This window comes from Ranitomeya imitator, chromosome 2, assembly GCF_032444005.1.
Source record: "Ranitomeya imitator isolate aRanImi1 chromosome 2, aRanImi1.pri, whole genome shotgun sequence".
Taxonomy (NCBI): Eukaryota; Metazoa; Chordata; class Amphibia; order Anura; family Dendrobatidae; genus Ranitomeya; species Ranitomeya imitator.
In genome coordinates this window covers 387026292-387042061 of record NC_091283.1, presented here as the reverse complement: position 1 = coordinate 387042061, position 15770 = coordinate 387026292, and the positions used below count along the sequence as shown (strand labels likewise).

Sequence of the window (15770 nt, the reverse complement as noted above, 5' to 3'; positions counted from 1 at the left end):
ACTCTTTAATAAAGAATGGTGCTCGAAGGAAAAAATTGCAATATAAGAGAGAAATAACCTCCGGCACTCAACAAGTCCACACTCAAATGTCCTTAATGAAGATAAATTTATTCATGGATAGCCAGAAAAAATGGATGACAGACAAAAACTCCAATGTTTCGGCGTATCGCCTTTTTCAAGGAAGTCTGTATAAAATTATGAATAAATCACATGTCAAACGCTGGCTTCCCTGTTATGTTGATCCTTCCACACTAGCGGTTATTGACATGTGATTTATTCATAATTTTATACAGACTTCCTTGAAAAAGACGATACGCCGAAACGTTGGAGTTTTTGTCTGTCATCCATTTTTTCTGGCTATCCATGAATAAATTTATCTTCATTAAGGACAATTGAAGGTGAGGACAGTGCCACCATTGCTGATTGGGCGCCGGGCTCACGTGTCACAACAACCGCACGAGAGCCTCGGGACCGCGAGTGCCGAACAGTATACAGTGTGCCCAGTGTGTGAGGACTGTGTGCGATATACAGTGTGCCCAATGCATGAGGACTGTATGGTATACATTATGCCCAATGCGCGAGGACTGTGTGCGGCACACAGTATGCCAATGCATGAGGACTGTGTGCGGTATACAGTATGCCCAGTGTGTGAGGGCTTGGCATTACAGGATGCACAGGACTATGCCAAATTGAAAATTGAAATCTTGGCACACGCTGGAGTGACTATGTCAGTCAGAGCACACAGGGTTCACCACTGGGCATATTATGGTGACAAATCCCCTCAATTCTCAATTCTCAAATTCTCAAATGTTTGACTTACTGCATCTTGGCCCAAGTGCTTCTATATTTACTAATATTGGGGCTTTTGATCACTGCAATAGCGTCTATCACAGTAATCAAAAGTCATCAAGCAATGAAAAAAAAATCCCTGCTGTTGCCAGGTGCAGGGAGGCAGATCTTGGATGGGGCATTGCACATGCGCGCTCCATTTTCTTTGAGCAGAAGGAAGGGGGCCAGGGGAATGTCAAATCCAGTACAAAGGTATCATGGAGGGCTCGGAAACATCATTCCTCTCTCCTTTGATAGAGGAGAGAAATTATTTTTTAAACAGGAATACACTTGGGAGGCTAGAAGATGGCACAACTGGATTGGCTCAGCTACCTAGCAGCGATCATCAGATCGCTCCTATGCAGCTGAATTACAGGCTTGCTATGAGTGCCGATCACAGGGTGGCGCTCACAGCAAGCGGCATCAACAACCATAGAGGTCTCAAGGAGACCTCTGGTTGTTATGCTGATGCATCGCTAACCCCAGATCACATGACGGGGGTCAGCGATACGTGCATTTCCGGCCCGATGGCCAGAAGAGGTAGTTAAATGCCGCTATCAGCGTATGACAGTGACATTTAACTAGTTAATAGCGGCGGGTGGATCGTGATTCCATCTGCCGCTATTGTGCGCACATGTCAGCTGTACAAAACAGCTGACATGTCGCGACTTTGATATGGGCTCAGCGCCGGAGCCCACATCAAAGGGGGAGACACGACATGCGCCGTACTAGTAAGGCGCATGTTGTGAAGGGGTTAAGAGTTTGATAATCCTCTCCTTTGTTTCAATTGACATCTCTCCTGTTGGAGCCATGATTTGTCAGTCCACTTGGTGCAACAGCTCTCCAAGGTGTGATCACTAGGGTTGAGCGAAACGGATTGTTCATTTTCAAAAGTCGCCGACTTTTGGCAAAGTCGGGTTTCATGAAACCCGACCCGATCCCTGTGTGGGGTCGGCCATGCGGTACGCGACTTTCGCGCCAAAGTCGCGTTTCGTATGACACGCTTGGCGCCATTTTTTCAGCCAATGAAGGAGCGTGGGCAGAGTGATGACATAGGTCTTAGGGGCGTGGACGCCTATCGTCATCTTGTCGCTTGTGCGCTGTAGCGATTTGCAATGTGTAACACCAGCTTTTCTGTTCAGGGACGGAGGAGAGAGGGAGAGAGAGAGAAGAAAAAAAATAAAAAATCCCATTGACTTTGCATTGGGTTTCGTGTTTCGGTCGATCCCCGACTTTTTGCCATAATCGGCCGATTTCACTCGACTCGACTTTAGAGATAGTCGGGTTTCGCGAAACTCGACTCGACCCTAAAAAAGTAAAAGTCGCTCAACCCTAGTGATCACTCCTTTTTAGATGCAGACTAACGAGCAGATCTAATTTGATGCAGGTGTTATTTTTGGGTATGAAAATTTACAGGATGATTCCATAATTTTTTCCTCAGAATTGAGTGATTCCATAATTTTTCCCCTATGCTTGGTTAAAAAAAGTAACCATTACTGACTACCACATTTTTTGTTCTTGATTTCTTTTAGCATTTCTTAAAGCCAGAAAGCTGCCATTTGAAATGACTTTAGTTTTGTGCCATGTCTGTGATCTGCTTTTTTTCTACAAAATTAAACAACTGAATGAACATCCTCCAAGGCCGGTGATTCCATAATTTTTGCCAGGGGTTGTAGATGTCTGTATCTATACATATTGTCGTAGATCGGCTCAATCGGCTGTACACAGAGGTAGGCACAGGAACGCTGTCTCTTTAAGTCTTTCACGGGACTCACTCTTTGAAGTAGCTGATCTGTAGTCACACCGTTTTTCAGCCTTCGGTTTCAGGATTCACTCCCTTAGGAATGGGAGGCAGAATTCTCCTTCTTTCTGTGAAGCCAGGGGGAGGAGGGCATTCCTGGACCATCTGGCTAGTCTGGGGTTCTGGTGCAATTACAAGGCTCGCAGTCTTTCCACACGGATTATCAGAAGCATCCGTCTGCACACTGGTCTCTTCTCCTGTGGTGCTCTTGTCTCTCCTCAGTAATGGCTGACCGCCCACGTTCCCTGGTCTCCTCACCTGCTCCCTTCTTCCCAAGCCTGCTCCCTAATCAGTCTCTTCTTCTGCTGCTCCTCCTCCCCTACGATGCAAATTCATCAAGAACTCGTGGTCTGCAATATTTTGCTCTTGGGTGTGTGAATTTTTTTTGTTTTAGGAGTTTGTTCAGATGGTTGTAGTTGGGGTCAGTTCTTGGGAATTGTCACTAAAATTAAATCTCAGGAGGGTTTCATAGCGGACATGAGAGCTGCAAGTACAGAGGTGCTGAGGACAGATTTTGTTGCTCAGTAGGAGCGGAGCGTCTTTTTTTTTACTAATCTCATGCTCAGAGTAATGCCTAAAAATGTTTTTATTTGTGGGGATCCAGTAACAGGAATGAAAGAATGTGGGTTTTGGGAAAATATATTGACGAGCATATGAATTTGGTGGGCAATCAATTGTGGGACTTGTGGAGTAATTAAAATTTGAATAAAATCAAAGGGAGTAAAATTAGTTACATCAACTTTCATATCAGGGGCTGCTAAAAAAGGGGGAATTTGAAGGGAAAAGGAGTTGTCGGGATACTACAGTGAAGGGGGAACTGTGGAACTTGGTCTGTTGGATCCCATGGAGGAAGTGTCGTTGTCATTGTCTGAAACTGCTCTGCTTCAGAGGCAAGGTGAACGCCCGCTCCGCTCCGAACGTTCTGCAGGCCATTTTTATATTGTATATGCCTGGCTAACAAAAAGCCCAAACCTAATAGAACACTACTAGACTAAACCTAATTTAACACTACTAGACCTACACCTAATCTAACACTAGTATTTTTTAAACTATATATATATATATATATATATATATATATATATATATAAATATATATTTTGACTACTGTGATAGACACAATTACAGTAATATATATACATATATATACTAGCTATTGAACCCGTTCTACGCCCGGGTGGCGAGCATTTATATTGGTATATGGTCTCCATCCTGGTATGTGCTGCTCCATCCTGCGTCCCCATCCTGTCATGTGCTGCTCCATCCTGCGCCCCCATCCTGTCATGTGCTGCACCCATCCTGCGCCCCCATTCTGGCATGTGCTGCTCCATCTTGCGCCCCCATCCTGTCATGTGCTGCACCCATTCTGGCATGTGCTGTGCCATCCTGCGCCCCGTTCTGACATGTGCTCACATCCTGCGCCTCCATTCTGTCATGTGCTGCTCCCATCCTGCGCCCCCATCCTGTCATGTGCTGCTCCCATCCTGCGCCGCCGTTCTGTCATGTGCTGCTCCCATCCTGCGCCCCCGTTCTGTCATGTGCTACTCCCATCCTGCACCCCCGTTCTGTCATATGCTGCTCCCATCCTGCGCCCCTGTTCTGTCATGTGCTGCTTCCATCCTGCACCCCCGTTCTGTCATGTGCTGCTGCCATCCTGCACCCCCGTTCTGTCATGTGCTGCCCTATTCTGTCATGTGCTGCTCCCATCCTGCGCCCCCGTTCTGTCATGTGCTGCTCCCATCCTGCGCCACCGTTCTTTAATTTGCTGCTCCCATCCATATGCCCCATACGCTGCTCCATAGTATATGCCCCGTATCAGGTGGCGTAAGTAACAAATAGCTGTGGCATGAAGTGCCACAGCCTCATGCCACAGCAATTTGTTACTTGCGCCACCTGATTCCTTTCTGCCGCCATTTTCTTGGTCCTCCTGCTGGCGGAATCGGCGCCTGCACAGTCCGCGCTTTCCGGCGCCATATTCTTGAAGACACACTGCAGTGTGTCAAGAAAATGGCACAGGAAAGCGCAGACTGCGCAGGCGCCGATTCTGGCAGCAGGACCAAGAAAATGGCGGCGGAAAGGAATCAGGTGGCGCAAGTAACAAATTGCTGTGAGGTCGGGAGCAGGGGGACACCGTGCACATATTTGCGCCCAGATTATGCTGTGGCACTTCATGCCACAGCAATTTGTTACTTACGCCATTCCTTTCCGCCCATTTTCTTCGTCCTCCTGTTGCCGGAATCGGCGCCTGCGTAGTCCACGCTTTCCGGCGCCATTTTCTTGAAGACACACTGCAGTGTGTCTTCAAGAAAATGGCGCCAAAAGCGCAGACTGCGCAGGCGCCTATCCCGGCAGCAGGAATTGGCACCTGCGCAGTCTGCGCTTTCCGGCGCCATTTTCTTGAAGACACTGCAGTGCGCAGGCGCCAATTCCGGCAGCAGGACAAAGGAATCAGGTGGCGTAAGTAACATATTGCTGTGGCATGAAGTGCCACAGCTTCATGCCACAGCAATTTGTTACTTACACCATTCCTTTCCACCCATTTTCTTTGTCCTCCTGCTGCCGGAATCGGCGCCTGCGCAGTCCACGCTTTCCGGCGCCATTTTCTTGAAGACACACCTGCAGTGCCACAGCATAATCTGGGCACAAATATGTGCACGGTGTCCCCCTGCTCCCGACCCCTTGCTCCCGGCAGTCCGCGCCTTCCAGTGCCATTTTTTTTTTTCCTGACACTCTATAACGTAACACTAGGAGCGTCGCACCTGCGCAGTCTATAAAGGCTTCGGACAGAGTGACGCTCCCAGCGTTATATTATAGATATTAGTTTTTTTTAACTGTAAGCCTAAACCTAACAAGTCTAACCCTATCCATAACTGCAAAGAATGAAAGAAATATAATTATATTTAAACAAAATGCAATCTGACAAGGTGGATGACGCCTGGTGGGGGGCGGGGGTTGATCAAGGAGGTGATTAAAAGATTCTGGAAGGATTTACTAAGACGGAGCTATAAATTAGATATTTTTTTCTCTGACAGGACAGCACTTGGACGTAGCGTATCTCTCTTCTCTCCCAGAACAACTACAAGGAGAGAAGAGGGAGGCACAGCCCAAGTGCTTCCATATTTACTAATATTGGAGCTTTTGATCACTGAAATTGCGTCTATCACAGTAATCAAAAGTCTTCAACCAATGAAACATATCCCTGCTGTTGCCGGGTGCAGGGAGGCAGATCTTGGGAGGTGCACCGCGCATGCGCCCTCCATTTTCATTGAGCAGAAGGAAGGGGGCCAAGGGAATCTCAAATCCAGTACAAAGGTATCATGGAGGGCTCGGAGATATCATTCCTCTCTCCTTTGATAGAGAGAAATTATTTTTTAAATAGAATCACACTTTTTTTTACGTGATCGCCGATATTTATTGAATAACGATGACCACATGATCAGAGAACAGAAAATCATCCCAGATCATGTTCTCCAGGGTCTCCTATCCCTGGTAGCTAAAACCTAAGATTTTCCAACTCTGAGGTGATGAGGGAATAAGGCCCCTTAGTGACAGCTGTTTTAATGCGTATCGACACTTGTTAAGGGGTTAAAATGAAGCACAAGAAGAAATATTTTGATAGAAATACATTTCTGTATTGAAATTTGTTAAATATTAAGTCAGATCAAACAATATTATTAGTCTTCAACACCGTACAAGGCTCGACCCCTTTAAGAAGGTTCTGCCAAGGAAAATGTAAATCCCCACTTAGCTTGAGTAGATGGTAGCATCATAAAATAACACTCAGCATGCCATAGATGGACAGCAGATGGTTGGTTTTAACATATACATGTAATATTACATGAGAATGAGGGGGCTGCTGCTCTTCCAGACAATCACAGTCACACACAGTTGTCACAAATATTCATCTTCTATTCAGGACTCATGGAAAGATGGGTGAATATTCTCTACAACTGATTAAATGCAAGAGAGCTTGGCTGAGTAGATTACACAAGAAGGAAAACACACAGCAAGTCAGCAGGATCTAGGAGCAACATGGCAGATGTGACAACCTACATGGTGAGCTGCAGCATGTGCTACATGTTCACAGATCGACCAGAAGAAGAATCCAATTTCACCTGTCAGAAGTGTAGACTAGTGGCCCTTTTAGAAGAAAAGGTGCGGGGTCTGGAAGAAAGAATAGCAACTTTGAAACTCATCAAAGAGAAGACTTTCTAGACAGAACAGAAGCATCTCTACTGGTCACAGAAGGTGCAAAAAGTGTCAGAGAACCTCCAAAAGCAGATGAGTGGAAGCATGTGACCAAAAGAAGCAAGAAGACCATGGAGAAATCACCAACCACACAACTGAAGAACCGATATCAAATCTTTGTAGAGGATGAAGATGGCACACCTAAGAATGAAGCAATACCAGCAAGCAAAAAAGAAAAGGGCACACAGCAACAAGTGACAGCAAAAAGTACAGCCAAGAAGCAACGAAGAGTGGTGGTGGTGGGAGACTCACTACTGAGAGGCACCGAAGCAGCCATCTGCAGACCGGACATAACTGCAAGAGAAGTATGCTGCCTTCCAGGTGCGATGATCAAGGATGTGACCGATAGGATACCAAAGCTCTTCAGCTCCAAGGACGTCCACCCATTTCTTCTGATACATGTTGGCACCAATGACATGGCAAGGAAGGACCTACCGACAATCTGCAAGGACTTTGAAGAGTTGGGGAAGAAAGTAAAGGAACTGGATGCACAGGTAGTTTTTTTCTTCTATCCTTCCAGTAGACGGGCATGGCACCAGGAGATGGAACAGGATCCTTGATGCAAACAACTGGCTAAGACGATGGTGCAGACAACAAGGATTTGGATTCCTGGACCACGGTGTGAATTACTGGTATGATGGACTCCTCGCCAGAGACGGACTACACCTCAACAAACCTGGGAAACACACATTCGCCAGAAGACTCGCTACACTCATCAGGAGGGCGTTAAACTAGAAGAAGAGGGGACGGGAAGAAAAACATTAGACTCGAACAAAGACGACCCAGGAAAACATACTCAGAAGGGAGGTAAGAACATTTCTAAAACAATCCACAGTGAGGAGATTGGAACAAAACAAAATCCTCTAAACTGCATGCTCGCAAACGCCAGAAGCCTGACAAACAAGATGGAAGAACTAGAAGCAGAAATATCTACAGGTAACTTTGACATAGTGGGAATAACCGAGACATGGTTAGATGAAAGCTATGACTGGGCAGTTAACTTACAGGGTTACAGTCTGTTTAGAAAGGATCGTAAAAATCGGAGAGGAGGAGGGGTTTGTCTCTATGTAAAGTCTTGTCTAAAGTCCACTTTAAGGGAGGATATTAGCGAAGGGAATGAGGATGTCGAGTCCATATGGGTTGAAATTCATGGAGGGAAAAATGGTAACAAAATTCTCATTGGGGTCTGTTACAAACCCCCAAATATAACAGAAAGCATGGAAAGTCTACTTCTAAAGCAGATAGATGAAGCTGCAACCCATAATGAGGTCCTGGTTATGGGGGACTTTAACTACCCGGATATTAACTGGGAAACAGAAACCTGTGAAACCCATAAAGGCAACAGGTTTCTGCTAATAACCAAGAAAAATTATCTTTCACAATTGGTGCAGAATCCAACCAGAGGAGCAGCACTTTTAGACCTAATACTATCTAATAGACCTGACAGAATAACAAATCTGCAGGTGGTTGGGCATTTAGGAAATAGCGACCACAATATTGTGCAGTTTCACCTGTCTTTCACTAGGGGGACTTGTCAGGGAGTCACAAAAACATTGAACTTTAGGAAGGCAAAGTTTGAACAGCTTAGAGATGCCCTTAATCTGGTAGACTGGGACAATATCCTCAGAAATGAGAATACAGATAATAAATGGGAAATGTTTAAGAACATCCTAAATAGGCAGTGTAAGCGGTTTATACCTTGTGGCAGTGGCGTAGGAAGGGGGGTGCGGGGGGGGCGGTCCGCCCCGGGCGGCACAATGCTGGGGGCGGCCGGCGCTGCAGGAGAAGAAGATGGAAAAAAAAAAAAAAGACGCCCCTTTAAATCTTCGGGCGGCGCCGTCCGCCGCCACGACCAGGGCCAGCTCCCCCCACCCCCGGGTCCCGCCCCCGCCCCCGCCCCCCCCGCTCTATACTCACCTCTCCTGGTTCCTGCGGCGCCGGCAGCTGCAGCGTCCTCTGACTCTGCGACGTCTCAGAGCAGAGGGCGCGATGACGTCACTACTGTGCGCGCCGCTCTGCCTCTCTGTCCTGAGCGTCGCAGAGCCGGAGAGACGCTGACTGCACCGGACCTGCGCTGGGAACGGGAGAGGTGAGGATTTTACTTTTTTTTTTTTTTTCTTTATGTCTGACTGTCTGGGGCTGGGGCAATGCTGGACACACTGGGGCAATACTGGAGACCATGGGGCAGATTGCTGGACACACTGGGGCAGTACTGGAGACCATGGGGCAGAATGCTGGACACACTGGGGCAATGCTGGAGACCATGGGGCAGATTGCTGGACACACTGGGGCAGTACTGGAGACCATGGGGCAGATTGCTGGACACACTGGGGCAATACAGGAGACCATGGGGCAGAATGCTGGACACACTGGGGCAATACAGGAGACCATGGGGCAGATTGCTGGACACACTGGGGCAATACAGGAGACTATGGGGCAGATTGCTGGACACACTGGGGCAATACAGGAGACCATGGGGCAGATTGCTGGACACACTGGGGCAATACAGGAGACTATGGGGCAGATTGCTGGTCACACTGGGGCAATACTGGAGACCATGGGGCAGAATGCTGGACACACTGGGGCAATACTGGAGACCATGGGGCAGAATGCTGGACACACTGGGGCAATACTGGAGACCATGGGGCAGAATGCTGGACACACTGGGGCAATACTGGAGACCATGGGGCAGATTGCTGGACACACTGGGGCAATACTGGAGACCATGGGGCAGATTGCTGGACACACCGGGGCAATACTGGAGACCATGGGGCAGAATGCTGGACACACTGGGGCAATACAGGAGACCATGGGGCAGATTGCTGGACACACTGGGGCAATACTGGAGACCATGGGGCAGAATGCTGGACACACTGGGGCAGTACAGGAGACTATGGGGCAGAATGCTGGACACACTGAATACTGGAGACCATGGGGCAGATTTCAGGACACATTGAGGCAATGCTGGAGACCCTGGGGCAGACTTCTGGACATACTGGGGCAATACTGGAGACCATGGGGCAGATTGCTGGACACACCGGGGCAGTACTGGAGACCATGGGGCAGATTGCTGGACACACTGGGGCAATACAGGAGACCATGGGGCAGAATGCTGGACACACTGGGGCAATACAGGAGACCATGGGGCAGATTGCTGGACACACTGGGGCAATACAGGAGACTATGGGGCAGATTGCTGGACACACTGGGGCAATACAGGAGACCATGGGGCAGATTGCTGGACACACTGGGGCAATACAGGAGACTATGGGGCAGATTGCTGGTCACACTGGGGCAATACTGGAGACCATGGGGCAGAATGCTGGACACACTGGGGCAATACTGGAGACCATGGGGCAGAATGCTGGACACACTGGGGCAATACTGGAGACCATGGGGCAGAATGCTGGACACACTGGGGCAATACAGGAGACCATGGGGCAGATTGCTGGACACACTGGGGCAATACTGGAGACCATGGGGCAGAATGCTGGACACACTGGGGCAGTACAGGAGACTATGGGGCAGAATGCTGGACACACTGAATACTGGAGACCATGGGGCAGATTTCAGGACACATTGAGGCAATGCTGGAGACCCTGGGGCAGACTTCTGGACATACTGGGGCAATACTGGAGACCATGGGGCAGATTGCTGGACACACCGGGGCAGTACTGGAGACCATGGGGCAGATTGCTGGACACACTGGGGCAATACAGGAGACCATGGGGCAGAATGCTGGACACACTGGGGCAATACAGGAGACCATGGGGCAGATTGCTGGACACACTGGGGCAATACAGGAGACTATGGGGCAGATTGCTGGACACACTGGGGCAATACAGGAGACCATGGGGCAGATTGCTGGACACACTGGGGCAATACAGGAGACTATGGGGCAGATTGCTGGTCACACTGGGGCAATACTGGAGACCATGGGGCAGAATGCTGGACACACTGGGGCAATACTGGAGACCATGGGGCAGAATGCTGGACACACTGGGGCAATACTGGAGACCATGGGGCAGAATGCTGGACACACTGGGGCAATACTGGAGACCATGGGGCAGATTGCTGGACACACTGGGGCAATACTGGAGACCATGGGGCAGATTGCTGGACACACCGGGGCAATACTGGAGACCATGGGGCAGAATGCTGGACACACTGGGGCAATACAGGAGACCATGGGGCAGATTGCTGGACACACTGGGGCAATACTGGAGACCATGGGGCAGAATGCTGGACACACTGGGGCAGTACAGGAGACTATGGGGCAGAATGCTGGACACACTGAATACTGGAGACCATGGGGCAGATTTCAGGACACATTGAGGCAATGCTGGAGACCCTGGGGCAGACTTCTGGACATACTGGGGCAATACTGGAGACCATGGGGCAGATTGCTGGACACACCGGGGCAATACTGGAGACCATGGGGCAGAATGCTGGACACACTGGGGCAATACAGGAGACCATGGGGCAGATTGCTGGACACTGGGGCAATACTGGAGACCCTGGGGCAGATTGCTGGACACACTGGGGCAATACTGGAGACCCTGGGGCAGACTTCTGGACACACTGGGGCAATGCTGGACACTGGGGCAGATTGCTGGACACACTGGGGGTAATATACTGGACACACTGGGGCAATGCTGGACACTGGGGGTAATATGCTGGACACACTGGGGCAGACTGCTGGACACACTGGGGAAAGGCTGGACACTGGGGCAGATTGCTGGACACACTGAGGGCAGATTGCTGGACACACTGGGGGTAATATGCTGGACATACTGGGGCAGATTGCTGGACACACTGGGGGTAATATGCTGGACACACTGGGGCAGATTGCTGGACAACATGGGGGTAATATGCTGGACACACTGGGGCAGATTGCTGGACAACATGGGGGTAATATGCTGGACACACTGGGGGCAGGACTTGAGGCATGGGCAGAATGTAGATACGGGGCATGATTGGAGACACGGGGCAGGATTGGATCATGGGGCAGGACGGATACGATGGAGGCTGGTGGGGCAGGATGGGGAGATCATATGGGGTAGAATGGATACTCATGAGGGCAGGATACGACAACATATGGCTGGAGCCAGGAATGAGATAAACGGGGCCAGGGTGGGGAATATTATTACCATAGGGGATAATTAAGGGATATTATTACTGCAGTGATGTATTTATTTTATTTTTTGAGTATACTGTTTTAAATGGGGGGGCGGTCCTGTTACTGTGCAGAGTGACACTATATCACCTTTTTTTCTTCATGTGGTGTAATGTAGAAGTTGTGAAAAATTAAGTAATGTGTTCTGCAAGCGGAGCTCGAGATAACTGTGTTATTTCCTGCAGAAACGAGTCCTGGCTGGAAGGAATGATGGCGGTCTGTGCTGGATGAAAGATGAAGGACTTCACCTAGAGACGTCACTGGTGAGTCAGTGTTACCTATACACTGACACTATACACTGTATACTATATAGAGGTCCTGTGTATAATGTCACCAGTGATCTCTGTATTACCTCTACACAGACACTGCATACTAAGTACAGATCTCCTGTGAATACTGGCACTTATGGTGATAGTATTGTGGTTTTTTTTTATTACTGATCAGTATTGTAGTATTCAGTCACTGTGGTGGTAATATGTGGTCTGGAAATGGTGCGGTGGTATTTGTCCCTTGTATGTAGTATTATTCGGTCACTATGTGGCCTGGTCATGGTGTGGTGGTATTAAGTCACAGGTGTGGCATGTGGGGGTGACACCATTAGGCCCAGTTTAAGTTCTACAAAACAGGAAAACCATTTTTGGTAACCTTTGTCTGTATTGAGCTGGGGGAGGGGGGGAGGGGGGGGGGGCGCCAAACTCGGGATCAGCCCCGGGCGGCAAAAGCTCTAGCTACGCCTCTGCCTTGTGGGAATAAAAGGACTAGAAATAGGAAAAACCCAATGTGGCTAAACAAAGAAGTAAGACAGGCAATTAACAGTAAAAAGAAAGCATTTGCACTACTAAAGCAGGATGGCACCATTGAAGCTCTAAAAAACTATAGGGAGAAAAATACTTTATCTAAAAAACTAATTAAAGCTGCCAAAAAGGAAACAGAGAAGCACATTGCTAAGGAGAGTAAAACTAATCCCAAACTGTTCTTCAACTATATCAATAGTAAAAGAATAAAAACTGAAAATGTAGGCCCCTTAAAAAATAGTGAGGAAAGAATGGTTGTAGATGACGAGGAAAAAGCTAACATATTAAACACCTTCTTCTCCACGGTATTCACGGTGGAAAATGAAATGCTAGGTGAAATCCCAAGAAACAATGAAAACCCTATATTAAGGGTCACCAATCTAACCCAAGAAGAGGTGCGAAACCGGCTAAATAAGATTAAAATAGATAAATCTCCGGGTCCGGATGGCATACACCCACGAGTACTAAGAGAACTAAGTAATGTAATAGATAAACCATTATTTCTTATTTTTAGTGACTCTATAGCGACGGGGTCTGTTCCGCAGGACTGGCGCATAGCAAATGTGGTGCCAATATTCAAAAAGGGCTCTAAAAGTGAACCTGGAAATTATAGGCCAGTAAGTCTAACCTCTATTGTTGGTAAAATATTTGAAGGGTTTCTGAGGGATGTTATTCTGGATTATCTCAATGAGAATAACTGTTTAACTCCATATCAGCATGGGTTTATGAGAAATCGCTCCTGTCAAACCAATCTAATCAGTTTTTATGAAGAGGTAAGCTATAGACTGGACCACGGTGAGTCATTGGACGTGGTATATCTCGATTTTTCCAAAGCGTTTGATACCGTGCCGCACAAGAGGTTGGTACACAAAATGAGAATGCTTGGTCTGGGGGAAAATGTGTGTAAATGGGTTAGTAACTGGCTTAGTGATAGAAAGCAGAGGGTGGTTATAAATGGTATAGTCTCTAACTGGGTCGCTGTGACCAGTGGGGTACCGCAGGGGTCAGTATTGGGACCTGTTCTCTTCAACATATTCATTAATGATCTGGTAGAAGGTTTACACAGTAAAATATCGATATTTGCAGATGATACAAAACTATGTAAAGCAGTTAATACAAGAGAAGATAGTATTCTGCTACAGATGGATCTGGATAAGTTGGAAACTTGGGCTGAAAGGTGGCAGATGAGGTTTAACAATGATAAATGTAAGGTTATACACATGGGAAGAGGGAATCAATATCACCATTACACACTGAACGGGAAACCACTGGGTAAATCTGACAGGGAGAAGGACTTGGGGATCCTAGTTAATGATAAACTTACCTGGAGCAGCCAGTGCCAGGCAGCAGCTGCCAAGGCAAACAGGATCATGGGGTGCATTAAAAGAGGTCTGGATACACATGATGAGAGCATTATACTGCCTCTGTACAAATCCCTAGTTAGACCGCACATGGAGTACTGTGTCCAGTTTTGGGCACCGGTGCTCAGGAAGGATATAATGGAACTAGAGAGAGTACAAAGGAGGGCAACAAAATTAATAAAGGGGATGGGAGAACTACAATACCCAGATAGATTAGCGAAATTAGGATTATTTAGTCTAGAAAAAAGACGACTGAGGGGCGATCTAATAACCATGTATAAGTATATAAGGGGACAATACAAATATCTCGCTGAGGATCTGTTTATACCAAGGAAGGTGACGGGCACAAGGGGGCATTCTTTGCGTCTGGAGGAGAGAAGGTTTTTCCACCAACATAGAAGAGGATTCTTTACTGTTAGGGCAGTGAGAATCTGGAATTGCTTGCCTGAGGAGGTGGTGATGGCGAACTCAGTCGAGGGGTTCAAGAGAGGCCTGGATGTCTTCCTGGAGCAGAACAATATTGTATCATACAATTATTAGGTTCTGTAGAAGGACGTAGATCTGGGTATTTATTATGATGGAATATAGGCTGAACTGGATGGACAAATGTCTTTTTTCGGCCTTACTAACTATGTTAAATGCACTGAAAATTATTGTTGGATTACTTAAAGGGAAACTGTCACCGGGTTTGGCCAATACGAGTTATGACCACCCCCTTTCAGGGCTGAAATACAGTGATATAGAAGGGTTAATGTTTTTCCTTTAATTGGTAGAATTAGTTCTAATAATGTAGTCGTCTTATAGTCTCCGTTCAAGGATTTTATACTTCTTATGTTATATGAAAGGTTTTCAATAGTCAGCAACAACATGTTCCGGGTACATGGTAAATAAAGCATGACCCTGGGTAACTGGAGGCTACATGACTTACATTTGCTGTAAATGGTATAAAAATGCTGCCTCTTGTATGATCAAACCAGAAGAGTGATTTGCTCACATCCTGTGTGCATTCCTTTCTCCATGCGCTTGTAAATCTTGAGGGCGTAACCTCTTAATTTGGCCTCACTGGTGATCTGGCATATCTGACTTTGGGTCAGAACGCAAACAGCTACAACAGCATTATATAATGATGTACATCTGGCCCCAACCAGATCTGTAAGAGAAGAAAAATAGCTTTTATTATACTCACCTGAGGGCGGTCCGGTCCCATGGATGTCACAAGTCCTGGTCCAGCACCTCTCATCATCTTACGATTCCCATCCTCCTGCTTTCATCATGTGGATGACTTGTCCCTGCATTATCCCAGGGTCGCCATCAGGGCATTCTTGCCCTGAATGGCGTATGGGGCCCGATGAGCAGAGGGGGCTCGCACCGAGACGCAAGTTCAGTTAAACTCTGTTGGGAGACACGGGGGCAGGATGGAGACATGGGGCAGGATGTAAACACATGGTGCAAAATGGAGACATGGCGCAAAATGGAGACATAGTGCAGAATGGAGACATGGGGCAGAATGGAGACACGGTGCAGAATGGGAGACACGGGGGCAGGATGGGAGACATGGGGGC

The 15770-nt window shown here is 47.6% G+C and overlaps 1 protein-coding gene across 1 annotated transcript in view; it reads right to left on the bottom strand.

Annotated features, from left to right (window-relative positions):
- Nucleotides 1–15770, bottom strand: part of LOC138664128 (oocyte zinc finger protein XlCOF6-like) — a 130250-nt gene that overhangs the window by 39099 nt on the left and 75381 nt on the right. The window lies entirely within an intron of this gene.